The following is a 26071-nucleotide window of genomic DNA, read 5'->3' as shown; positions in this document are numbered from 1 at the left end:
TTTTATTTTTATGGCAATTTATCCTCTCTGAACATACTAATGGGAAAAGTACATTTAAATTTTTCTAAAAAGGAGACCAAAAGGATCTCATATGATCCAAAGCTTTTTCTCACCTCTAGAAAAAATATCTTCCCTCGGTTCTTTGGTGCATATTATCTTGTCTACCTGGGATCTGCTTTTCAAGCAGGTTTCCTACCAGGGAGATTCAACAGCAGTCTAAGACAGAAAGGACTGATTTCCTACCTAGGACTCAAATGGAAAAACACGGGATCTGCACTTACTTGTTCTTTTTTGCCCCTCCCTTACCCCTTTAAAAAAGGGGTATGCTGGTTGCTTTAGTCCCCCTCCCCCATCTTTTGGCAACAGCCATCTGAAAGAAAGAATCATGTGGTAATTATTAATTTTGCATGGGATCAACTCTGGCCTCAGCTTTCGTTTGAGATGCAGTTACATGAAAAACAGACTGAGTTAATTTCATCCCCTCTGGGGTTGCTTGGCAACAAGGCCTAGTTCCAGATCATCTCTTCTCCTTGGCCCAGAGTGATCTCTTTGGGGTGTCGCTCATGCTAAGGCAATCATCACCCTGTTGCCGTCGCTCCTGAATGTGTCCCTGTGGCCTTGATGGCACAGGGGGTTTGTGGCTTTGCTCCAGTCACACGGCCTGGGGTCTGGATAAGCCCTGAGCTTGTTAGCACCGAGAAAGAACTACGCGTGGGGAATTTGGGATTCAAACAATTGAGGTTAGACAGGAAAGAGAGGGAGCACGAGCAACGTGTGAGGTGATGCTGGAGGGCAGTGGGCTGAGATACAACAAATACCGAAGTTGTTTTTTTTGTTTTTTTGTTTTTTTTAAAGCATTACTATGCTCTGATTTGGAAATCTTTCTAGGCTACGGTGTTAAATGATAAATGCAAAGTCCAGAACAGTGTGCATAGGATGTTTGCTTTTGGGGGCAGGAAGGGGGAGAAAAGGAGGAGGTATGAAAATATTTTGTTTATGTTTGCATAATGAAAAATACAGATGATCGCTTGTGCTTGTGAGGCATGAGAGGAATGAAGTAGAAAGGGCAGAGGTGATGGGCTCCTTCCACTTGCTAGATGGGATGCTGCCCAATTCATGAATCAATAAAGTCAATTAGATCTCCCAAAAAGACAGGAAGAAAGATAAAAGAAAGGACAGAAGCAAGAACAAGACTTTTCACCTGTGTACCCCTTTATACTATTTCGCTTTATAAACTAAAAGAACGTGTGTTGTCCAATCAAAAAGATTTTAAAATAAACATTTAAAGAAGTGTTAGAAACCCAAAGCAAAGTGTTAATATTTGGTAGAGTTGAAGAAGTTCGTTGAGGGTATATGGGAATTCTTTGAAATGTTTTTATTAGGGGGATCCCTGGGTGGCTCAGCGGTTTAGCACCTGCCTTCGGCCCAGGGCCTGATCCTGGAGACCCAGGATCAAGTCCCACATCAGGCTCCCTGCGTGGAGCCTGCTTCTCCCTCTGCCTCTCTCTCTCTCTCTGTCTCTCTGTCTCTCATGAATAAATAAATAAAATCTTTAAAAAGATGTTTTTATTAGTAGTAACCCCAACAAATTTTCTAGCTTTCTCTTCCTGTTTAAACACCATTCTTGCTATCTTTTATAAAGGAAGTCAATAGGCACATTTTTAATATTTCAAATGACTTGGTAGGAGGTAGGGGGTATCTTTAAGAGTTCTGAGCTGCAGAGAAAAGCACTCCGCTGGGAGTATTAGCCTTAATCAGAGTGTACTTCCATCCCTGCCCCAAATGGCTTACCTGTGGTCCCTGAGGATCTGAGAAGAAATAAGTGACAACCTCGTCAGGGACTGGCCTGAGAACGGAACTCCCGTGATAGAAACATGGCTCCTCGATACATACAAGCCCTCAATTGCACCTTTGTGGGGCTTTCCTGGATATGCTTCAGTGTTTTCTCTTATCTCTGCAGCAGGTAGCCATCCCCTCATCTTCCAGATCATTCTGTTTTACCTTGCTCCACTAGACTAACCTCCTTGAGGACAGGTGCAATGGCCAAGTTATCACCATACACAGCTCCCTTGGCATAGTATAAGCACATTTTTCTTAAATTTTTTATTTTGAAGTTATAATGGGTTTACATGAAGTCGCAAAAAAAAAAAATACAGAGCCATAAATGCTTGTGTTTAAAAAGAAGAAAAGTATCTTACATCAACAACCTAACTTCCCACCTAAAATAACTAAAGAAAGAAGAACAAACTAAATCCAAGGCAAGAGGAAGGACAGAAAAAAAAAAAGATTAGAGAGGAAACAAATGAAATAGAGAATGGAAAAACAATAGAGAAAATCAATAAACCCAAAAGTTGGTTCTTTGAAAAATTCAATAAAATTGATGAATCTTTAACTAGACTGATGAAGATAAAAGGAAAGAAGACTCAAATTACTAAAATCAATAAAGAGAGGTTACTATCAACTTTACAAAAATAAAAAGGACTATAAGTAAAAACTAAGAACAATTGTATACCAACAAGAGATAACATAGATGCTCTAGATAAATTCCTAGAAAGACAAAAGCTCCCAAAATTGAGTCACTAAGAAATAGAAAATCAGGGGCACATAGGTGGCTCAGTCAGTTGGGCATCCTCCTCTTGGTTTCAGCTCAGGTCATGATCTCTGGGTGGTGGGATTGAGCCCCATGTAGGGCTCTGTGCTCAGTGGGGAGTCTAGTTGGGATTCACTCTCTCTCTCTGCCCCTTCCCCTGCTCATGCTTAATCTCTCTCTCTCTTAAATAAGTAAATAGTTTAGAAAACAAAATCACAATGAGATACCACTTCATACTCACTTGGATAGATATAATAAAAAAGATTTAAAAAAAGACACACAATAACATGTTAGTGAGGATGTGGAGAAAGTGAGATTCTCATACACTGATGGTGGAAATGCAAAATGGTGCGGCATCTTGGAAAACTGTGTCAGTTTTTCAAAAAGTTAAAGAGAGTTATCATATGACCCCAAAATTCCACTCATGGGTGCCTATGCTCAAGAAAATTTAAAACATATGTTCAGAAAAGCCTGTACAAAAATGTTTATAGCAACATTATTCATCTTAGTAAAAAAGCAGAAACAAGTTAGATGTCCACTAAATAATGAATGGATTAACCAAATGTGGTGTATCCTATGAAGGAGTATTATTCAATCACAGAAAGGAATGTAAAACTCATCCCTACTACAATTTTGTTGAATCTTGAGAACGTGTTAGGTGAAAGAGGCCAGACACAAAAGAATACGTCTTGTATTGATTCCGTGTAAGTGAAATATCAAGAATAGGCAAACCCACAGGGACAGAAAATAGATTAGTAGTTTCTAGAGGATAAAGGAGGGGAAAATGGGGACTGACTACTCCTGAGGATAGGGTTTCTTTTGTGGTGATGAAAGTGTTCTAGAATTAGTGGTAATGGTTACATATATGTGACCAATATACTCAATGGGACTGTGCATATCCTGAAGTCCATTGAACCATACACCTCAAAGGGGTGAATTATATGGGATATGAATTATATGGCAATAAAAAAAGAACAAATAAAAGCAGCAGCTCATGCCTTTAAATATGTAATGAGAGATTCCATTTACAGTTTACTCAGATTCCCCCAGTGGTAACATCCTATATGACTATATACTGTGTCACAACCAGGAAAATGACATTAGTATGATGCACAAAGCTTATCTAGAATTCACCAGTTGTACATGCCCTTGTGCATGTGTGTGCATGCAGTTCTCTGCAATTTTATCTCATGTGTAGATTCACGTAAATATCACCACAATCAAGATAAAAAACTGTTTCATTATCACAAGTGTCCTTTCTGCTACCTGTTTTACTCATTACCTCCCTCTCCCCCATCCCTAGCCCCTGCCAACCACTAATCTGTTCTCTATCTCAATAATTTTGTTATTCCTAATTTAAATTGCTACATAATACATAAATATAACCTTTTGAGTTGGCTTTTTTAACCCAGCATAATTCCATTAGGGTCTACCCAAGTTGTTACATGTATCAATAGTTCATTCTCTTTATTTATTTTTAATTTTTCTTTAGTAATGCAGCATTTTGTTTATTCTTTCCTTTAATAACTAATATTTAAGAACATTTACAATAGAACTTACTCTAGGAGAAATTCAACTTACTTTTTTTTTAACATCTTGATACTGGGTATGAATAAAAGATAGTCAAAATAATTATGGTCAAAATTATTCTATCACAGATCACAAATAAATGCTTGGTGTTAGTACGTCTCCATACAATTTGGTTTTTGTTATAAAGTTCTTTGGCTGCAAAAAAGAGTATTTGGTATATGTCACTAATAGCAATCTCTCTTAACGCTGGGATGGCCTCTTGGTATTGCTTCTGCTGTTGCTTTTCTGCACAATTATCTGTGCCCGTACAAAGGGAGTCGAGTGGAGAGGTACTCATCACGTAAATAAAAGTACACAGCTGATTACTGGAGAACGTAAGCAGGCAATGCAAATGCCCAATATTTCTGAGGCCAAAAGGTTAAGCCTAAGGAGTCTAGTCAAGATTCAGGAATAAAGCCCACACAGGGGGCACCTGGGCGGCTCAGTCAGTTGACCATCTGCCTTCGGCTCGGGCCATGATCTCAAGGTCCTGGGATGGAGCCCTGCATTGGTCCCCCTGCTCAGCGGGAAGTCTGTTTCTCCCTCTCCTTCGCCTCCCTGCTCATGCTTTCCCGTTTGCTCTTTCCATTTCAAGTAAATCAATAAAACCTTAAAAAAAAAAAAAAAAGCGCTCATACAAGATACAGTATAGAGCCAAACTGGGAGCTCAAGAGCAAAGCTATAAATCACTCTTTCTGGAAATGGTGATAGTGAATTTTCCACCATTTTCCTTGTGGGTTTAGATAATCAGACGGTCTCAGCACTAAGCCCTCTGTTTAAGCCCTGCAGAGGGTGGAGGTAAAGGGGGAAAACTGAAAAGCCAAGGAGTGTGGGTGTCGCTAGCTCAGACACAGGTGTACCAGAACTCTCTCTGGGAGTGGGAGAGGGAACACATCTATTTCTTTTATTCTAAAATAAATTTTTAGGGGTGTATGAGTGGCTCAGTCAGTCAAGCTTCTGCCTTCGGCTCAGGTCATGACCCCCGTGTCCTGGGATGGAGGCCCACATCTCTCTCCTGCTTGGCAGGGAGCCTGCTTCTCCCTCTCTCTCTGCCTACTGTTCTCTCTGTGTGTGCTCTTTCTCTCTCTTTCTGTCAAATAAATAAATAAAATCTTTAAAAATGCATTTTTATTTTTAGAACAGTCTTAGATTTAGACTTATTATTTAGATAGTACAGAGTGTTCTTATACACTCCACACTCAGTTTCTCCTGCCATTAGCATCTCTCATTAGTATGGTACATTTGTCATGATTAATGGGCCAATCTTGATACATTCTTATTAACTAAAGTTCATACTTTAGATTGCCTCAGTTTTCCTCTATGTCATTTTTCTATATCTGGATGCTATCTAGGATACTCTATATGATGTTTTCCAGTTATGTCTCCTTAGGCTCCTTTTGGCTCTATTACTCAGACTTCCCAGTTTTGGGTTGTTTTGTTTTGTTTTTTTAAGATTATTTCTTTATTTTGAGAGAGAGAGAGAGGCACAAGCAGGGGAGAATCTGCTTCTCCCTCTCCCTCTGCTCCTCACCACTGCTCATGCTCACACACACTCTCTCTTTCTCAAATAAATAAATAAAATCTTTAAAAATATGTATACACAAAATAAAAATCTCAGCAAATTATTTTGTAGATATGACAAACTGTTTCTAGAGTTTATATGTAAAGGCAAAGGACCTAGAATAGCCAACACAATACTGAAGAAAAAATTGGAAAACTCACACTGCCCGATTTTAAGACTTACTACAAACCTTCAGTAATCAAGACAACATGGTATTGCTCAAAGAATAGACACATAGATACCTAAGTATTTCATTTATTTGGTGCTATTATAAACAGAATCGTTCTTTGAAATTTTAAATTCCAGTATGATTTAGTTCATTGCTGGTATATAGAAAAGCAACTGACTTTTTGATATTAATCTTGTGTCCTGTGACTTTGTATACTCATTAGTTTCAGAGGGGTTTGGGTTGGTTCTTTGGGATTTTCTTGTCATCTGTGGATAGTTTTATTTCTTCCCGTCTAATCTATAGACCTTTTATTTCCTTCTCTTGTCTTAAAGCACCAGTAATGAATTTCAGTACAGTGTTGAATAGGAGGGGTGAGAGAGGACATCCTTGCCTTGTCCCCAGTCCTAGGAGGAAATTATCCAGTCTCTCACTATTAAGTATGATATTAGATGTAGGTCTTTTGCAGGTGCTCTTTGCCAGATTGGGGAAATCTCCCTCTATTCCTAGTTTCCTGAGTTTTTATCATGAATGACTAAATTTTATTATAGATTCACATGCAGTTTTAAGGAATACAGAGAGATCCATGTATTGTTTAGCCAGTCTACCCCAGTGCTAACAGCTTGCAAAACAATATTACAACCAGAATATTGACATTAATACATCCAGAACTCTTACTCAGATTTTTTTAAACTTTTACTCATTTGTTTGTGTGTTTATACAGTTTAAACTCATGAATAGGTTTATATATCCACTACCACAGTCAAGATACAAAAGAGTTTAAAAAAAAAAAAAAACCACAAAGATCTCCTTTGTTTCCTTTTATAGTCATATCCATTTGCATCCAGCACCTCTTCCCTACATTCTTAATCACTGGCAAATACTAATCTGTTCTCCATTTCTAAAACTAGTTATTTTAAGAATGTTATATAAGTTTAATCATTCAGTATGTAACTTTTTGGACAGGCTTTTATTTGGACTTAGTATAATTTCCTTGAGAGATGCCTGAGTGGCTCAGCGCTTGAGCACCTGGCTTCGACTCACGGCTTGATCCTAGAGTTCGGGATCAAGTCCCACATCGGGCCCCTTTCAGGGAGCCTGCTTCTCCCTCTGCCTGTGTCTCTGCCTCTCTCTCTGTGTCTCTCACGAATAAATAAATAAAATCTTAAAAAAAAAAAAGAAACCCATCAGGTTGTTCTGTGTCTCAATAGTCTGTTCCTTTTCTATTGTTCCATAGTATTCCATGATGTAGAAGTACCTAAGTTTATTTAACCACTAACCTGGTTGAAGGACATTTGGGTTATTTTTGCTTTTTGGCTATTATGAATAAAACTGCTATAAGTATTCATTAATAAGTTTTTGTGTAAGGATAGGTTTTTATTACTCTAGGATAAATATTGAAGGAGTGCAATGGCTGGGTCATACGGTAAGTGCAAGTTTAGGTTTATAAGAAACTGCCAAACTGGTTTCCAAAATGGCTGTGCCATTTTACATTCTCACCAGTGATGTATAAGTGATTTAGTTTTCCCACATCCTTGCCAGCATTTGGTGTTATCACTAATTTCGTGTCAGCCATTCTGATAGATGTGTACATACTTTCTTTTGGAAAGCCATAAATATCTTAAAACAATTGAGCCAGTACCTACAGGCTAATGTTTCCTGTGTGCCCGGCTCCAGGTTAGGCTCTTTGAGTGTGGAGGAAACCTAGCTTACGTGCAAGGGACCGGAGAAGCTAGACTAGAGCATGAGATGATGCTGGTTTCTTCCCAGTCGTTCCGACAAGCCCTATGAGCTCACCAGTAATGATGTGTGTTGGATGATAAACCCTGAGTCCCTAACAGGAACCTGTGTCAGGCAAATCTCTATGGAGTTCAGAAGGGATAAAAAACAAACAAAAACAAAAACAAACAAACAGACAAAAACCCCAACAATTCTGTGGAAGGGTAAGGGAAGGAAATTACTGGATCTAGTCTGGATCCAGCAGAGGCTAAATGCCGGCTGTGTGAAACTCCAGGTAAAAGGAATGGCATTTACTCCCTGGGTCTCCAAAAAGAGGTTCAGATTCTGCTTTTGTTTTGCAAAGAAATAGGACAAAGCTAACAAAGGCCCACCTGTTGCAAAATGAAACTGATTTTCAACCTGAGAGAGTATCCTATCTTTTTCTAGTAGATTCTGTTAAAGAAGAGTCCTAGATTATCATCCAAGTTCTCATTTTCCTTAGCTTCTGTCTATTGTATTAAGCCTAGGGCATTAAGTTCCATTTACTGAGAGTTGTAAATATGCATCAAATCATGTTCAGTTCAGTAACTGTACGGTGATTGAATCTGTTATCTAAGGAGTAGAGGGCCTTGATATATCAAAAATATTTGGCTTTTTATTTTTTTAAAAGATTATTTATTTATTTATTTATTTATTCATGAGAGACAGAGAGAGAGAGAGAGAGAGAGAGAGGCAGAGACAGGAGCAGGCTCCAGGCAGGGAGCCCGACGTGGGACTCCATCCCAGTCTCCAAGATCACGCCCTGGGCTGAAGGCAAGCGCTAAACCGCTGAGCCACCCAGGCTGTCCCATATTTAGCTTTTTAAGAAAGATTTTATTTGTTTATTTTAGAGAGAGCAAGCACAAGCAGGGGTGGGGGGCAGACAGAGAGGGAGAAGCAGACTCCTACCACTGAGCAGGGAGCCAGATGCAGGCCTCCATTCCAGAGATCATGACCTGAGCCAAAGACACCCAGTCAACTGAGCCACCCTGGCACCCCCAAAATATTTAGCTTTAAAAAAAAGTAATTCCTTGCGGTCACCTGTGAGGCTCAGTCAGTTAAGCATGTGACTCTTGATTTCAGCTCAGGTGTGAGATGGAGCCCCACATGGGGTTCCATGCTGGGCATGGAGCCTACTTAAGATTCTCTCCCTCTCTCTGCCCCTCTTCACTCTCTCTGTTTCCACTTCTCTAAAAAAAAAGAAATGCTTTAGATAAAGGTCAATTTTGTCTGAAATGACGCAGAACCCTATGCTCAGGATCTCATAGAGGCATAATGCTATCGGGACATTCTGTCCTTCCTGGCATACCTTTCTCCACCCCTGCCCTTCCTGACCTTCACCACAGGGGACATCTATTGTCTATACTCTGCTCTGATTTTGCTAAAAAATATTTATTTATACCCCACCCTATTCCAAAAAAGCTTTTAAGAAATTTAAAAATTAAAATATTTTCCTACATAGAACAACAAAAAGGACCAACAGAACCAAAACTAGTTAGTTGCAAAGGAGCAGAAACAATAGATATGGCCAAATTCGTATTTATCATCCACAACAATTATATTTTGCTTTCAAGAATGCTCTTAGCCTCTAATGCTCAGATGCAATGATACTCTTAGAAAGCCGTCATTTGAATTTCCCATATGATGTGTTCAAATTTTTAGGTTCAGTTTATATGCCCATATTTTCCATTTCACTACTTTGTTCTTCAATTACTGAGCTTTTAGTGGCTTATCTACTTAAATAAACATCTTAAGGAAGATTTTCCAGTAGTCTATGACTCCAGCTGATGATGGCTCTTAATCCTTCTAGAACACTGAACAGATGGTCCCTTTGTTGCTCCCACAGACAAGCATTATTCATCTCAAAAACTTTCTGATGATAACTTGCAAAGATGTGATGAAACCAGCTTCTCAGAGAGAAAAATCAACTGATAAATAATTATACATTGAGATACTCCTGTTAATGTATGCTACCTGAGGTTAGGGACCTTGTCTCTTGTCCACGAATGTGCCTCATACAATGCCTGAAACATAATACAAGTTCAAATATTTACTAAAAATTACTGAGTGCCCTATTTGCACAGGAGACTCTTCTTAGACATTCTAGGAATATCCAGAAATAATAGATTCCAGAGTTCATGACCAACCCCCTTCACATACACACCAAGGTCCTATCACGGCACATATATCTATTTAATGGTGGGTAAAAGCTTTAACTTTCTCAGCAAAGGCCTTTCATTTTTTTTTTTTAATTTTTATTTATTTATGATAGTCACAGAGAGAGGGAGAGAGAGAGGCAGAGACATAGGCAGAGGGAGAAGCAGGCTCCATGCACCAGGAGCCTGATGTGGGATTCGATCCTGGGTCTCCAGGATCGCGCCCTGGGCCAAAGGCAGGCGCCAAACCGCTGTGCCACCCAGGGATCCCCAGCAAAGGCCTTTCAGAAGATCTAAGATTCCCTTTGTGGTTCCCATCTTCTCTGGAGATAATAGCATCCCTGCACAGGCCCATCATGTGAAACTGGGAGAGCCACATCCCCTGAAAAGCCTTGGCTAGTTGCACGTAGGGATAGTCTAGCATGCAGTCACCTGCTCAACCACTCAGCCTCTGGGAATGGCCACCAGGCCCCCATTTCATGAGGGAAACACAGCAGCAAGATGATATGTTTGAAATGACCTCTTGGAGTCTTTAAGCTTGTGGTTGTGGCTGATCCCAGTGCCATGACAGGGCTGCCTCAAACTGGGATCAGATCTCCCAAGCTACTGACTTTCCTGCCGCCCCTTCCACCCCCCACTCCCCGGGCCATGTTAATGCTGCCACCTGACTTCCCAGCTGCAGCCTTATCATTTTTTCCTAATACTTAAGTGCCCATTAGTTTATAGTGCTGCTCAGATGCTGTAGCACTTTATGTCTGGCTCCTGCCCTCTTAGGCAACAGGCAAATGTTTATGGTGGGAGAACCAACTGAAAGACTAATAAATAAACCATATGAGATACACAAACTCTATGCTCCAAAACCCTAATTGGAGAGTAAAATTCCCAGACTATTTTGACTAGACTATAATATTATTTCTCTTTTTGATAAATACACTAAGAGTACAGCAAGTTTCCCAATCTTGGTACTGTTAGCATTTTAGTCAAGATAAAGTTGTGTTTTTTAAGGTTTTATTTTTAAGCAATCTATACATCTAACATGAGGCTTGAGCTCACAACCCCAAGATCAAGAGTTGCACACTCTACAGACTGAGCCAGCCAGACGTCCCCAGATAAGTTTTTGTTGGGAGTGCTGCTCTGTGCACTGTAGGATGTCTATCCTGGGCCTGTACTCACTAGATGACTTGGTGGCCCTAGTGTCTCCAAATATTGCCAAATGCCCCAAATGAGAACTACTCTTTTTTTTTTTTTTTTTGAGAACTACTCTTAAAGAGTAAGCAACTTAATCTGAAATCAAATGCTACAAAAAAAGAGTGAATACACCAATCCAGAGCTAATGATGAAATTTGATCTTAAAAATAGGCACAATTTCAGTAATCAGTGAATCTTGCAACTTTTCTGTAACTTTACATTTTTTTTTCAAATAAAACTTTTTTTTTTAATACTGCAAAAGAGATAGCTTGGGCTTAAGCTTGCTTCTGCTTTTTACAAAGATATATTGAGATATAATTCACCTACTATACTATTGACCCATTTGAAGTGTAAAAGTGAACGTTCATTCACAGGTTTGTGCAACCATCACCATAGTTAATTTTAGACATTTCCATTCTCTCCCCAAGAAATCCTCCCCCCATTAGCAGTCACAACAGACTGCCCATAAGCAACCACTAATCTACTTTGTCTATAAATTTGCCTGTTCTGGACATTTCATATAAATATAATTGTAAATGTAATAAATTTAAATGTATGATGTGGTCCTTTATGACTGGCTCCTTGTGCTTAATATTTTTTCAAGATTCATTCATGCTGTGGCACGTATCAATCACTCCTTTTTATTGTTGAAAAATAGTTTTTGGTGAATGCATATTTTTAATTTCTCTTGTCTATAGTCCTAGGAATAGAGTTACTGGGCCACATGATAACTCTAAGTTTATGATTTTGAAGAACTGCTGAGCTGTTTTCAAAAGTGACTGTACCATTTTACATTCCCACCAATGTATAAAGTTCCAGTTTCTCTGCATCCTCCCCAACATTTGTTATTGTCTGGCTTTGGTTATGGCTATCCTATCTCACTGTGGTTTTGAGTTGCATTTCCTTAATGACTCATGATGTTGAGCATCTTTTCATGTACTTACTAGCTATCTGTTTATCTTCTTTGGACAAATGTCTATTCAAATCTTTTCTAATTTTTAAGAAATTAAGCTTTTTGTGTTGAAGTAATTGTAGATTTGCATATAGCTGTAAGAATTAGAGAGATCCTATATATCCTTTACTCAGTTTTCCCCAATGTAACATCTTGCAAAACTGTACTATATTGTCACAATGAGGATATTGACATTGACACAGTCAAGATACAGAACATTTCCATTACTTCTATGATCCTTCATGTCCCCTTTCATAGCCACACCCTCCTGCCCCTACCCCTCCATACCCCTGGCAACCACTAATCTGTCCTTCACTTCTGTAATTTGGTCATTTCGAGAACGTTATATAAATGAAACAATACAGTATATAACCTTTTGGGATTGTTTTTTTTTTTTCTCCACTCAGTATAATTCTCTGGAGATTCATCCAGATTGTTGCATAATCAATAGTTTGTTTCATTTTATTGCTAAGGAATGTTCCCTTGTATGGATGTACCAGTTTGCTTAACCATTCACCTGTTGAAGGACATTTGGGTTGTTTCCAGTTTTGAGCTATTACAAATGAAGCTGCTATAAACATATGTGTACAGGTTTTGGTTTGAACATATGTCTTCATTTCTCTGGGATAAATGCCCAGGATTGCAATTGCTGGGTTGTTTGGTAGTTGTATGTTTAGGTTTTTAAGAAACTGCCAAACCGATTCCCAGATTGTCTGTATCATTTTACATTCCTTCCAGCAATGTATGAATGATCCAGTTTCTATGAGTGAAGACCAAGTGGGGGAAGGGAGGCCCGGTCCTCTTATCTGTGCTTGCCTGCTATGGAGCTTTTGCAACAAGGAGAGGTAGGAGGGGTGAGAAAACTGGCAGCCTGACCCTCCTGGGATTAAACTGTGATCCCAGACTGAGAGATTCTGGGGAGAAGCCTCTGCCTTCTTGGCTGTACTCGTATGCAGCATAATGCCTGAGGTAGAACTTCTAGAACCCAAAGCTAGGAGAAGGAGTAAAGGAGCTTCTCGGTGTCTCAAGTGCCATAGGCTTTTTCTGTTCTTACTGAGAATTAGTAGATTTTCTTGGATGAATGTTTCTTCATTTATAGTATGCCCTTAGGACAATTTCCAGAGACTTTAATTTTTACCAAGTTGTTTGCTGGGGAGAGGTCTGCTGAGCTCCTTATTCATTCTTACTCTTTCCATCCTGGAAGTCCCAACCCCTCAAGCTTGATTCTTGATACGATCAAGAATCTGATAGAGGGGAAAATCCCCCAGCTTGCCAAAGAATTCTCAGCTTCTCCAACAATAGATCATCCCAGATCCCCAGTGGCCGTGGCCAAGACCAACACTGGAAGTGCTATTGTCTCCCTACTGTCTCAACCTGGTAGGCAACCTGATAGGCTGGCTGAGGTGCACTGTCCAGACCACTGGGGGTTGGTCTGCCTTGACCAGGAAAATAGATCTTTTTATTTTCCTAAGAGAGATTGGATGTATTAGGTGATATAAAGTAGATTCATGATAGAAGACTGAAACCAGTACTTGAATTTTAAACCAAAAATACTACCAATTCCAGAAGCCTATTGGCTTGATGAACTCAGTTGAGCACCTTATTAAGCTGGGCACTGACAGGATAAAGAAGTAAGGCAGGGACAAGCTTTTCTGTTTGTTTAAATGGATAATACAATAACATGGTTCACAGACTTGTATATAGTAGGAAGCCCCTCTGCCATTCCTGTCCCTCTACCACCCAGTTTTCTGCTCCAAACAGGTGGACATTTCATAAAAGCAATGACAGACATAAATCTTACTTTCCTTAGAAGGGCTTGGGTTTGTTTTTGTTTTTGTTTTTTGTTTAAAAGATTTTATTTATTCATAAGAGACACACAGAGAGAGGCAGAGACACAGGCAGAGGGAGAAGCAGGCTCCATGCAGGGAGCCAGAGGTGGGACTCAAACCCAGGACCTGAGGATCATGTCCTGAGCCAAAGGTAGATACTCAGTCACTGAGCCACCCAGGTGTCCCAGAAGGTCTTAGGTCTGAATCCTTTTTTTTTTTTGGGGGGGGGGGGGGGAGGGTCAGAATCCTAATTTTCTCCCTCTCAAAACTGGCTGTGTAATCAGGGATAAGTCACCTTACCTCTTTGAGCCTCAGATTCTTTGCCTGAAAAATGAGAATAATGGTATCTATTTCACAAGGTTAGGGGGAGCATTAAGGATGTGTCTAATGGTGCTTCCTAAAAGTGCTTTACCAATGGCAGCTGTTCAAATGGGAGCAGTATCCATGTACCAATAGTGAGGTAGAGACTGGCTGTACTCAGAGGTGCTGTGGGATCAGGAATTGGCAGTGCTCGGGAAGTACCTGAAGCTGACTAAAGAAGAGAGAACACGGGCCACAGGTAAACTCCAATATGGCTAAAGTAGGCATGAGATAGAACATGACTAATTTGCGAAGCAGAAACTTTGGGAAGCCAGTGACACGCAAAACCACTAGGAGGTGATCGGAGAACCTTTCCATCTGTCTATCACCTATGTACTGAAGGCAGCCAGCAGGCTTCAAGGTGAGCTGTGGCCTTGCTAAAGAGAGGCACCTTCTCCTGGGAAGAGGCCTACCTTTGGACTACTTTAGAGACAGTGTTGGGGTTAACTCAAAATAGTTTTAGGTAGGTTGATGTCTTCCAAAGACCATCGAGAATCGAATTTATTACAGGCCAACCCAGGACTTCTGATGTAGGCTCAGGCCAGAAATCAGAAAATTAGGACCCAGACTAAGTTAACCTTCCATCTATTTCCAAATTTTTCTTTTTGACGGAATAAGTGCAGCAGCAGGGAAAACAAGAGAAATCAGAGGATCATGACATAGAATCCAAAAAATGTCTTAGGTCTTTCTCTACCTGGGTTACTACATTGGAAACACCTGACAGGGACTCTGTCCTAGATTTTTATTATCCTGTGGAACCAACTCCAAAGGATTATAGAGGTGGTGACCTGAGGAAGAGGCCAACAGACTGTGAATAGGACACAATAGATTTCTCTCTAGAAGAGATGTGTACAGCAGATATGTACAGCAGGAAGATAAGTGGGAAGCAGGTGTAGAGAAAGCTGGCTCAGAGGTTGGAATTCCCATTGCTCATCCTCTTTTTTGGAGGACTTCTGCATACAACAAGATGAATAGTTACTAGTTGCTATTGAGGGCTACTTCTCAGGTCACAGATTCTGCAGCTTCAACAAGTTTCTCACTAGGTCTGGCTGAGGCAGAGAGGCCTAGCAATTGCCTGAGGTTGGATAATGGCTGAGGGAGCACCAGTCAGACCCCAGAGACCAACAGAGTTGACCATCCCTTGGCAATCTCAGAGTTTATTTAAACAAATTTTTTTTAAATTTACTTATTCATGAGAGACACAGAAAGAGAGAGGCAGAGACAGAGGCAGAGGGAGAAGCAGGCTCCTCAGATGGAGCCCAACGCAGGACTCAATCCCCGATCCCAGATCAGGCCCTGAGCCTAAGGCAGCCGCTCAAGCGTCCCTCAGAGTTTACTTTTAATGAGAACTGAGTATTTATTTTACAGCCCAAATGAACCTTAGTTGCTGAGGCTGACTAGTCCAGGTCATTACCACTCTAGCCTCAGGGATATTTCCAGGGACAGGTCCAGAGCTCCCTGTCATGAATTCTAATATGTTCTGGAAGCATTTCACCCTCTCTTTCTAACTCTCAGAATTGATGAAATAAGAAACTGAAGAAGAGGGGCACCTAGGTGGTACAGTCAGTCAAGCATTGGACTCTTGGTTTCACCTCAGGTCATGATCTCAGGGTCATGAGATTGAGCCCTTTAGGGCTCCATGCTCAGCAAGGAGTCTGCTTAAGACTCCCTCTCCCTCTGTCCCTCCCCACCACACTCCTGCTCTCTCTCTCTCTCAAATAAACCTTAAAAAAAAAAAAGAAGTTGAAGAAGAAACAGAGGATTTGAAAGGGAGGGATGCATCTATGGAGGACAGAAGGGTGAAAAGGAGCAAACTTTGAGAGTAAAAAAAGAACTTTATCTTTTTGTTACTGTTTGCCTTTTAATAACTATTTGCTTTTTAAAAAAAGCTGTCTCTGCCTTCCCTTTTCTTCCAACTTTTTATTATAAAATGTTTCATTTCTTCAGCAGCCAAAAAAAAAAAAAAAAAAGGAAAGAAAAATTCCAAACCCACAGAAAAGTTGAAAACAAGTACAATGACAATGAAAAGAATCCATAAAAACAAACTGGACTTCATCAAAATTAAAAACTTCTGCTCCTTAAAAGACACTGCTAAGAAAAAGACAAAAGCCACAAACTGAGAGAAAATACTTTCATCTGATAGAGGACTTGCATCCAGAATGTATAAAGAACTCACACAACTCAGTAAGACGACAAATACCCTAATAAAAATGGGCAAAAGATTTGAACAGACGCTTTTTCAAAGAATGTATACAAATGGCAAATGAGCATGCGAAAAGATGCTGAACATCTTAAGTCATTAGGGAAATGCAAATTAAAACACAATATGAGATACCATGTTACATGCATGGAAATGGCTAAAATCAGAAAAACCAACAACACCAAGTGTTGTTGAAAATGTGGAGAACAGAAATTCTCATAGGTTGCTGATGGGAATGGAAAATAATACCCACATTTTGGAAAAGTTTGGCAGTCTCTTACAGAAGAATTAAACATCCCACTCCTCGATATTTACCCAAGAGAAGTGAAAATTTGTGTTCCCACAAAAATCCACATGCAAATATTTATAGTGGCTTTATTCATAATTGTCTAAAACTTTAAACAACCAAATGTCCTTCAGTGGATAAAGAGATAAGCATTGTTGTACATCCATACAATGGGATACTACATAGCAATAAAATGGTACAAATCACTAAAAACATGGGAAGGCATGGGAAAACATGGATGGATCGCAAACATATTATGCTAGGTATCATGGGCTCCATCATGTCTCCCTACCAAAAAATATTAAGTCCTAACCCCTAAACACTTCGAACTGTGAACTTATTTTTTTTAAAGATTTATTTATTTTTTTATTTATGAGAGAGAGAGGGAGAGAGAGAGAGAGAGAGAGAGGCAGAGACACAGGCAGAGGGAGAAGCAGGCTCCATGCCGGGAGCCTGATGCAGAACTCGATCCCAGAACCCCAGGATCGCGCCCTGGGCCAAAGGCAGGCACCAAACCGCTGAGCCACCCAGGGATCCCCTCGTGAACTTATTTAGAAACAGGGTCATTACAAATAATTAATTAAGACTAGAATAGAGTGTGGGACGCCTGGGTGGCTCAGCAGTTGAGCGTCTGTCTTTGGCTCAAGGCGTGATCACAGGGTCCTGGGATCGAGTCCCACATAGGGCTCCCTGCATGGAGTCTACCTCTCCTCCCTCTGCCTGTGTCTCTGCCTCTCTCTCTGTGTGTCTCTTGTGAATAAATAAATAAAATCTTAAAAAAAAAGAGACTAGAATAGAGTGAATCCTTGCTCCAACTGACTGGTGTCCTTATAAGAGAAACACGGGGAGAAACCATGCGATGACAGAGGCAACACCCAGAGAGAACGCCATGGGATGACAAAGGGGAAACTGGAGTCATTGCAAGACGTGCAATGCCGAGAATAGCTGATGATGCCAGAAGCTAAGAGAAAGGTATGCAGATTCCTCTTCAAAGGTATCCAGAGAGCATGGCCCTTCTGACACCTTGAATTTGGACTTCTGGCATCCAGAACTAGGAGATAATAAATGTCCATTGTTTTAAGGCACCTACTTTGTGGTACTTTATGACAGCAAAACCAGGAAACTATTGCTCTAAGTTAAAGAAGCAGACTCGAAGGTATTCATATGACATTCTAGAAAAGGCAAAACTACAAAGATGCAGACTGGATCAGGGGTGCCGAGGGTTGGGGCTAGGATGACGGGATGAGCATAAGCAAGTAAGAGAGAATTTTGAGGGTGATAGAAATATTCTAGATCTGGAATGTGATGGTAGTTACAGGATTGCACGTATTTGTCAAAATTCATAAAACTTTATAGTATATACATTTTAAAATGTTCAAGTTTACTCTACATAAGTCACACCTCAATAAATCTGCCTCCCATTCATAAACCATAAATAAAACAAAACAAAAAAACTATCATACAGTGGCCATCTGTATACCTTCCACCCAGATTCAATGGTTGTTAATATTTGACCATATTTGCTTTATCTATATATGTATTGCATTTTTGCTGAATCCTTTAAAAATAAGTTGCAGATATCATGACACTTCATCCCTAAAAATTTAATCATACATCTTTTAAGAATAACAACATTTTTCTACATAGGGTATGTAAGAAAAGTAATAATTCCAAATTATCATCTAACACACAGTCGATATACCAGCTTCTCCAGTTGAATCAAAATATCTTTTGCAATTGCCTTTTTCTAACCAGGATCCAATCAAGGATCATAATACATTTGGATGTTATATCTCTTCAATCCCTTACTCTTAATCAAAAATAATCTTCCCGTCTTTTTCTTTTCTTTGTCTGACTGCTTCCTCACAGTGTTGCCAAATTTTCTTCTCTTTATTTCCTATAAACTAGAAGTTAGTGCTGGTGGCTTGATTAGATTCAGGTTAAACACTTTTGGCAAGATTAGGGCTCAAATGTGTGTCACTTCTAATAGTAATTATGATTTTTTTTAAAGTAATTTTTTCCTTAAGCCACACAACTAACAAGTAGCAGAGTCAGAACTCAAAATTGCTGGCTTCAAAGCACCTGTATTTGACCATCACATAACAATGCCCCTAGGAATAATGATAATTGTGCCCACCAAGGTGAAGATAAGGGAAAGGGGTTTTTTGTAAAGTAATTCAAAAAGGGACAGAGAGATACGCTTTTAGCACAACAAGGACATGGGAGTGATGCTAGCAGGTGATTAATTGGCCCAGTATGAATGATCTGGTTATTTTTAGATGCTTGAATAGGAGGCAAGACCAAAGTGGCCAGAAATTTCCACCCCCTCCCCTCCTTACCCTCCATCAGGAACAAAAAATGACTATGCTTTTAAGAAATAAAAAGCACTTAGCATCTGTTGGGGGAAGGAATAGAGAAAAGGACTATGGGGAAGAGGAATATGAGAGAGGAGGCAAGAAGAGGATGTTGAGAGGAAGTCTGCTAACCAGAGTTTGGCTCTATAGGTGCCACAGACAATAAGCCCCCTTACTCATGGTTGTACAGCTTATGGAAGTTACTCAAATCTCTGTCACTCCATGCACTCTAGTTTGGTTAGAACATGATACATGAGGGCAACCCTGGTGGCGCAGCGGTTTAGCGCCGCCTGCAGCCCGGGGTGTGATCCTGAAGACCCAGGATAGTGTCCCACATCGGGTTCCCTGCATGGGGCCTGCTTCTCCCTCTGCCTGTGTCTCTGCCTCTCTCTCTCTCTCTCTCTCTCTCTCTCTCTGTCTCTATGAATAAAGAGAAAAAAAAAAAAAGAATATGATACATGAGCCTGAACAAAAAGATGCTCTCACCACGCTCCATGATTCTGTGTATTCTTCAACAGCCAACTGGAAGATAATTTATTAAGAACTGTTCTGTGATGGGCTTCCAATAACTTCTAGTATTGTCAGGCACTGTGCTAAGTGCTTTAGATATATTCATTATCTCTAACCCTCCGAACAGCCCACAGGAAGAGGTCACTGAGACTTAGCTACTCACCTAAGGTCATAAAGCTACCAGGCCAGAAAATTTTTAGTTGTGCCTCTCTGACCTGGATGCAGCTAAACTAGCCTAGGACAGTGATCTCAAACTATCTGGGAAGGACCCATTTTCTATTTATTTTTATTTTTAAAAGATTTTATTTATTTATTCATGAGACACACACACACACACACACACACACACAGAGGCAGAGACACGGGCAGAGGGAGAAGCAGGTTCCATGCAGGGAGCCCAATGTGGGCCTCGATCCCAGGACCCCAGGATCACCCGTAAGCTGGAGGCAGATGCCCAACTGCTGAGCCATTCAGGCATCCCGAAGGACCAATTTTTAAATTTCAATCTATCACAGCTTGATAATTTGGGAAGACACATAATCTTTTAAAATATGAGAAAAGAGGGATCCCTGGGTGGCTCAGCGGTTTGGAGCCTGCCTTCGGTCCAGGGTATGATCCTGGAAACCCGGGATCGAGTCCCACATTGGGCTCCCTGCATGGAACCTGCTTCTCCCTCTGCCTGTGTCTCTGCCTCTCTGTGTCTCTCATGAATAAATAAATAAAATCTTAAAAAAATTTAAAAAAATAAATAAATAAAATATGAGAAAAGATATGCACAATACAAGGCCAAACTTAAAAATCAACAGACATACTCTGTGAAATTGCTATAAATTTTTCTAAACACTTAGTCTTCAGAGTGAATCTCATCACGGAACGGCACTAGTATAGAGTAGTAGTCCTGGTCATGAGGGCACATCAGAATCATTCCTGAACTTTTGCCAAATACATGTGCCACCCAGACTCTGATTCAGCAGGTTTGACATGTTTAATAGACACTTCCCAGGGGATTTTGATGTCCATCCCCCACTAAGAACCACTGCTATTCTGATATGTTGCCAAAGCTACTGTTGACAGCTTGGTACAAATTCAAAGAATCAAGATCCTCTTTCAGAATTCATTAAAACCAGTACTGGGCATTGTGGTGGGGAAAAGGGATGGGCGAGAATGCTAGGGAACTGAGAAATTCAAGAGTTGTCCTCCCTAACAACTGCATTATCACCTAATACTATTTCAATATCCTTTCAACCTAAAACTTTTGATGTCTGGTTCAAGTATGAAAACACACTGAGCAGCAAATTAGATGCAGTCAAAACTGCATTTTGCAGATAACCATTCCCATCTAAGGTAACACCTCCATTTGGTGTCCTCCTACTTACACAGCCCTGCCTTTGTAAGAACAGGCCATCTCCCACATCCTGCGTTTGAAGGATTCTGGGAACTGTCTGCCCCAGAGAAAAGCTGTGAGTCCTTAATTTATCCTAGAGCACAGCCAGCTGATGGCACAGCCAGCGGGGAGAAACAGCCTGGGAGACTCAAGCACTCCACCTTTTCAGTTCAGGGTCAACAGTGAAAAGTAGATGAGGGATGAGGCCTCACAGGAAGCTCACAAGAGACTTCAGTGAGAATATGAAGCGCGAGTGTGTGTGTTCCCCCAAGAAAGAACTCCTGTGACCTACATGACCCCAAGAAAAGAGGATTGATCAGATGCTTGTGGAAGAAAAAACAAAAAAACAAAAAAAAACAAGTAGGATGACGGAACCAAAATACAATTTTGTTTTCACAGTAATTACTTTGTATTAGTATTACTGGCATGCATGGTGTGTTCAATTGACCCGAACACAATGTTAAGCAGGTACACACAGAGTTTGATTTACACAATATGTACTCTTCTCTCTCAGTTCCAGTCTTTGATGGGCATGTTCATATAGCAGGTGCCCAATAAAATTTAGAAATAGTCCTCCAATTTCATTCTCTAGAATAGATTGAAAACTCCTTGATGGATAATATGTTTCCAGGTGATATCAAGGGTTGCTATAAACCAATAAGATAAAGATAACTCAAAAGAAAAACAGGCAAAGGATATGGACCATTTCCCAGAAGAAGAAATAAAAAGCAGCAAAGAAAAGATGCTCAACCTCGCTGACGACCGAGAAAATGCAAGGCAAAATAAAATATTGTTTTGGACTCATTATACTGGCAAAAAGTGTGTTAATATTGTGATACTTTCATATACCACTTGTGAAAGTATAAGTTGGTTGGGCTACTGTAGAGGGCTATTTGCCAATATCTCTTTGCATCCTGAGTTTGAGGGACTGGAACTGTTAGACTCAGTTCATACCAGCTTGCAGGAACTGATTGTACATCTCTCTTCCAATTTCACGTTTACTAATGTCACATAATAGTTTGAAATCAGCCATGGCAGGGAGAACTTACACAATGGAAGTGGACAAATGCTACAACTCAGCCCTTATCTTACTTTTTAGAAGACTAGTTGCTAAACATTTATCACATTCTGCAGTATGTCTATTTACCAGTGTCTAGAATCTAAAAAAGCATGTAACCTATGATACAGCAATTCTTGGTGGGTTTTTTTTTTTTAAGATTTTATTTATTTATCCATGAGGGACAGAGAGAGAGAAAGAGAGAGAGAGAGAGAGAGAGAGAGGCAGAGACACAGGCAGAGGGAGAAGCAGGCTCCATGCAGGGAGCCCGACGTGGGACTCGATCCCGGGTCTCCAGGATCAGGCCCTGGGCTGAAGGCGGCGCTAAACCACTGAGCCACCCGGGGTGCCCCCTGGTGGATTTTAAGTGGGCTCCGTATGGAGCCCAATATAGGATTTGAACTCATGACCCTGAGATCAAGACCTGAGCTGAAATCAAGAGTTGGTCACTTAACCAATTGAGTCATACCAGTGCCCCAGTAATTCCTGTTTTGTAAGTTATCTTTACACATGTATACAGAAAGGCATGTGCAAAGCTTTTCACCGCAGCACTTGGGCTTCAAAGGCTGGAAGGTTCTGGTGAGACTTAACACAATTTTTTTTGGAATGTCCCAGTGCCCAAAGTCAGTGCTTCCTGGACTTAGTCTCAAGGGGTTGGTAGGAGAGAGTGCTGGTGGCTGACTCTAGTAAAGCTCTATTCTGATCAGATAAGGGAAATTCAGATGAGATTTCTTTCAGCATCTTCAATAGCTAAGATGTTTCCACTCTGAAGTATTCTCTATACCAGTTTTGTAGGTTGGTGGTCTCTGCAGTACTCATTGTAAGCCTCAAGATGTGTTGTTGAGGGTAAAAGCAATTTGCAGGACATGAATAAATACAGTATGACTGCACTTATGTCACATAAATGTATAAAAACAGTACTGTAAATATGGGCATATAATGTAAGTAGGTAAAAATCATTAGAAAACTGGAAGGATTTACACTCAAAGTGACCACAGAGGTTACTGCTGGGGAAGGGTAGGAAACCAAGAGAGATGGTACTGGTCTTAGGGGACTTTAGCCTTAATTTATAAGGATTAAATACTTTTGGAGGATCCCCGGTTGGCTCAGTGGTTTAGCGCCTGCCTTCAGCAGAGCATGATCCTGGAGTCCTGGGATGGAGTCCCACATCAGACTCCCTGCATGGAGCCGGCTTCTCCCTCTGCCTGTGTCTCTGCCTCTCTCTCTCTCTGTCTCTCATGAATAAATAAATAAAATCTTAAAAAAAAAAAAAGGATTAAATGCTTTTCAAGGTCAATGTATCCATGTGTTGTTTGCATAAAGTTAAAACTAAAACAAAACCACAGTCCATAAGCTGCCAACCAAGTCCAAGATAGGGTTCTGAGCTCCTAGAATGGGAGGCATGCTCTTACTCCGGGAATTCAATTTCTCCTTAGTGGCCCAGGCCTCTTGGGCAGCCCTACACTTCTCCCCTCAGGGCATTCTGATTACATTGTGGGATATCAGGTCTGATTAAGACCCCTAATGGCCTCTGAAAAGCACTGAGAAGATTGTGATTCTCCTTTCCGCATTTATAATTCAAAATAAAAATACTATGAAAATAAAGAAATCCTATAGAGTACTGATTTTTCCTATGACTACGGTGATGCTTTAGCTAGTTGAAAAATCTTGAATCTCTCAAAAAACTTTGGCTTACCTGGGAGCATGTGTTTAATTCTGACCAGCTGGGTGATTTAGCACTTGGCAATAAAAGGGTGAGAAATGGAATAAATCACCAGCAGCAATCTTCGGTCCTTCTCTAAGAAAAGATTCAAAAAAAAAAAAAAAAAAAAAGAAGGAAAGGAAGGACACAAGTTTAATCACTACGTGTCTCCAGAAACCAGCTCCTTAACAAACCATGCGTGCAGTTTGATTGATGAGACTTCCAGGTGCAAAACTAGGTGTGATATTTGATCTACCAAGAATGCGCCCGCTGTGATGCAGTGATGCACTACAACCACGTCCGTCCTGGGGCTCCCACAAGGCAACAGGGACTTGCTGGGTCTTGCCCCTCCAGCATCAGTTCCCAGCTGCTTGCCCATAGGGGCTGCAAGTTGATTCTCCCGGGATCAGATCCCTAGCAAAGAGATTTCTCCAGCTCTTCAGGGACCTTCAGAATCAAATTCCCTTAGCTTTTTATTCAACTGTTCCCTGTGTGTACAGGGAGAGGCAAGGGGACTATTTGTTAAAGTTTCACATTATTCTTCTCCATTTACTAAAATTATAGGCATAAGCCCTGATGAAGAGAAGGATCAGCTTTTCCACCTGTCTGAGCAATTGGATGGAACTGGGTGGGTCTGATAGCTTTCACACTGAGATGCTCCTGGATGCAGATTATCTGGTTAGTTGGTTATTATTATTTACCTACTTACTGTTTATTATTTACTTTATGGATTTATTTACCTCCTGATACTGGGGGAAGAGATTTTTCTCTAAATTCTCTGTAGGCCCTATTCAAAGTGGTGGTACACTAACTGGCAAGTGGCTATTTCTATAGTTCAATGGATCATACAGTAACATGTGAAGTGATTTGCTTTCTTTCAGCTCAGAGGGGATCTGAAGACAGGCTCCTTCTGGGTGTATGAGGTCCAAAGCCAGGTGGTCCTCTGTGCCCAGAGGGTTTGGCACCTTACCTTATCTATCCTCTGGCCTGGCCAACCAATCCAAGTCAGGCTGGGGCTCCAGGGAAGAACAAAATATTATGTGGCCCCTCTGCCTCCTTGTGCCATTCTTTGGCTGATGCAGGCTAACGGCAAATATAAACCCCTTTTGGCAAAGTTCACTTTTGTATTGACAACCTTCACTCCCTTTAAGTCTTCTACAACTGAACTCTACTTTGAGGGACAGACCATATGGGGATTTTTTCAAGAACCCTCATTCCTTCCTGTAAACTGATTGGGGGACATGAACATGTGGGCTAACAAAGGTTCTTTTATGTTGTAGGGGAGCAAAATTTGCAACCTCCAAAATATGTCTCTCTGGCCCGTGGATTATTTTAGGCTGATTATTTTTAAGAAACAGAAGACTCAGGAAGAACCTCTGACCTTCCCTCTGTCTAAAACAATTTAGATTGAGGACCTTCCTCTAGGAAGAGTTATCCCCCTCTGTACCCACAGCCTAAAATGAACTAGGGGTGGTGGTCGGGGAGGAACTTGGCTGTCTGTTTGTTACAATTCCTGTGTCCTGTTTCTGTGCGGTGCTGCTGCAAGCATTTGTTTACCAAACGTATTTATTCTTTTTCATTTCTTACGAATTGTCTTCCTTCTCTTTGAGGTCCCAGCCCCTACGGCTTTCTCCTTAGCTCTAGGTGCCATATAAAACCCAATTGCCTGACTGCCAGTGAGCACCATATTCCTGTGGAGCCCCTGTATATAAGGAATTAAATTTTCTTTTCTCCCGTTAATCTGTCTCAAGTCTATTTAATTTTTAGACCAGCCTAAGGAATCTTGAAGGGTAAAGGAAAAATTTTCCTTCCAAGAATTTGGAGTAGTTCACAGGATAAACTTTAACTGCCTGAATATTGCTCACCCTAGGATAGCTGTAGCTGGAAGATCCTGGGGTTTCTGACAAAAAGCTGGCAAATATAAGAATTTTCACTACCTCAGGAGCCCGGGTCTCTGCCTGCAGGGTCTAATGAAAGTGAGAGTGGTGGAAGACATTTTCTTCACCTAAATTTAGATTGGCAGGAAAAAATATGTGTGAAACTAATTCATTCGGTATAGCAACTTTGGTAAAAATATGTTATGAGTACTCTTGTTTTCAACTGTTCCTTTCTCTCCCAGAGATGGTGGTTGTTTTTTGCCTCTGTCTTTTGTGTCATTTCTCACAAGGTATGGAAAACCATAGGTCTGACTAGGCTTTCCTCTCACCTTGTCCTAAGTCTTGAAAGCTTGGGTTTATAACCAATGAGGCTGTTCTTTCTGGACTCTGCCATCTGGAGGATGCACATACCAGCATGCATCTGGCAAGCAGCCCAATAGGCTGTGGCTCCAACAGTCAGCATTCTTTTTGTCCAACTGTACCAGTTCTCAGAGGAATTTGTCATAAGGGATTCTGGTCCCTAAGGGACCTTTGTCCTCTCAACCTTCCTTGTCACTAATTTGGCCAGAAAA

At 40.6% G+C, this 26071-nt stretch overlaps 1 pseudogene; it reads right to left on the bottom strand.

Annotated features, from left to right (window-relative positions):
- Nucleotides 1–561: 561 nt before the first annotated feature.
- On the bottom strand, nt 562–4885 carry LOC100684049 (annotated as a pseudogene).
- Nucleotides 4886–26071: the final 21186 nt, after the last annotated feature.

This window comes from Canis lupus, chromosome 10 (assembly GCF_011100685.1).
Source record: "Canis lupus familiaris isolate Mischka breed German Shepherd chromosome 10, alternate assembly UU_Cfam_GSD_1.0, whole genome shotgun sequence".
Lineage (NCBI taxonomy): Eukaryota > Metazoa > Chordata > Mammalia > Carnivora > Canidae > Canis > Canis lupus.
Note: the sequence above shows the minus strand (reverse complement) of the source record. Positions and strands in the feature narration are given on the sequence as shown.